The sequence below is a fragment of the Mytilus californianus genome, unplaced genomic scaffold, assembly GCF_021869535.1.
Source record: "Mytilus californianus isolate M0D057914Y unplaced genomic scaffold, xbMytCali1.0.p SCAF_4, whole genome shotgun sequence".
NCBI classification, from domain to species: Eukaryota; Metazoa; Mollusca; class Bivalvia; order Mytilida; family Mytilidae; genus Mytilus; species Mytilus californianus.
This window is the reverse complement of record NW_026262690.1, coordinates 84,759,613-84,761,876: the sequence shown is the minus strand read 5'-3', so window position 1 is coordinate 84,761,876 and position 2,264 is coordinate 84,759,613. Positions and strand designations below refer to the sequence as shown.

General features: G+C 30.4%; 1 long non-coding RNA gene across 1 annotated transcript; it reads left to right on the top strand.

Moving 5' to 3' along the window:
• The first annotated feature begins 220 nt into the window (after positions 1-220).
• Positions 221-1,631, top strand: LOC127738769 (uncharacterized). The gene is made up of 2 exons (XR_008000162.1): positions 221-405; positions 1,073-1,631. It is a non-coding gene; the product is annotated as an uncharacterized LOC127738769 (long non-coding RNA).
• The last annotated feature ends 633 nt before the right edge of the window (positions 1,632-2,264 follow it).

Below are 2,264 nucleotides of genomic sequence, written 5' to 3'. Positions count from 1 at the left end.
TACATCAACGATTGGTTATTTTTTTTTTAGCTTATTTTGACAAAATTGAACCAAACTGACTGCTAATAGCGAAATATTATTTCACAATTCGGCTTTTGTAAATTGTTTGGAACAAACAAAGAAATCTTATTTCCTTTTTTTTTCTTAATCGTAGATAATGCACTTTGACTGGTGACGTTATAACTATTAATAACATTTAAAACGACAAAATCATTATATACATAAATACACACGGAAACAAAAATCAAGATTTACCTGATTTTGAAGTTTTGCAACTAATATAACTATGACTTAGTTCAGATATTTATAAACACAGACAGATACCAGTATTACCATATTCAAGTTTCTTTATCCTTCTAAGTGTAACGACAATGGGTCAGACAATGGATAAAAGTACTGATGGAGGTAAATTACTTTTAGTGAATTTAATTATCTACCGAACATCAGTAGACCGATGAGTTGATGTAAATTTATTTTTGTGGATTTAAATGTTCAAGGTGTCTCCAGGTATCAGGTAGATATTTTTTAAAATGTGATTTATTTTTAGAGGGAGAGGGTTATTATGTTTTATTTGTTCGCATTATTTGTTTTATTTTGTTTTGTCTTTTATATTAATGTTCAGTATCACATTAAATTATTTCTTGAGAATTAATCATGATGAATGGGTATTTCCAGACTTATAATTCAACTGTATTAAGTCTCTGGTATTTCCTGGTGCACATTGCATCCAATTGAATATTTTAGAATACAGGCGGTACTGTGTAATAAACACATTAAACAGTACCAAATTTTGCGGACCAGATGCGCATTTAACCAATTACTGTCGAGTGATGGTCGAAGCTAAATATTTTACATACGTATTATTCGATGACTTTCTGTTTTGTATAAAGTTTCTAAAATAGACACCTATTACCAGGCACTCTAGTATAAAATGTTGAAATACAATATGAATTGTTACATCATAATGACATTAAACCATTTATTTGTTCTAAACCTTTTTTTTTAAATAGTTATCAAACTATTATGTTATTGTTCCGAAATTTTTTTAAATGAATAACTAAAATAATTTTAGTTTCAGTAATGGTTTGCCACTTTGATACAAACCAAGACTATAGTAATTCATTCGAATACACTGCTGTAGAAACTACAGACACATACCGTCGTGGACGACCATATAAATTGTTTGGAACACCAGGCGTGAGTTCAGCTATTCTCACTCTAAAGATACCAAGTAACTGTCGGGTCCTTAAATTGGACATGACTTTGAATCATTGTAAAACAAGCGGCAATGGAATAATTGATATTATGATTAATGGCAGAATCTTCCGTGAAGGCTATAGCGAGGCAGAACGGGATAACTTTGGTGAGCAGACGTTTGACATTCCAGTGCACCTTTTGAAAGATGAAAATAATACAATTACTATTGTACTGAACGAGGAGAGTAAAGGAGTGTACTGGCTGTCAGATATCAAATTTGAGCTGAAACATACACAGACATAATTAAACTATTAAGATTTCAACTTCCAGTCTGATATCAGGTTGAAACTTTTGTATTCAGTGATAGTTTGTAGCCAATGCTTTATTATCAGTCACATGGACGTATAGGCTTAATAAATTCATAACAAAATTTAGTTCATTATTTCATCTCAATTATCATGTTAGGTATTTTCAAACATGTATTTATGTATTTTAAACAACAACCACTGGACTATAAATAATCCAGGTCTGGAACAGACACATAAAGAATGTGGCATGTTAAGCATAGTTGTAGTACTAAACACCATAGCATTTACCAATTGTGTTACAGTATAATATTAGAACTACTCGTAAAGTCAGCTCGGTATTAAACAACAAAAAAAAACGAAATATTCACGAAAAAGGATTAAAATAATATTAAAAGTAATAAACATTCAAATATTTATATCTTTGAAAGTATCTTCTAAAGGATTTAAGTAATCACAATACAGGAATTATTTTTAAGTGTACAGGAATTATCATCTTCTCATCTCTTTTAATAGTATAATTGCAGGATGCTATTCTATTTTTAGAAGCATACAATCAATATATATATATACTTGATTTATTGAAATCAAATAGGGAAATTTATACTCCGGAAGATGTCAAGAGGAAACAAAACTTTGTGTCACGTGTCGTAGTTCTAATAAAGGGAAAAAAAATAGTATTATATTTTCCCAGGCTTAGGTTGGCCTTTTGTGTACCCAAAGGCAAATGAAGGAAGTCAACTTAGGAGCGCTGTGATTGGA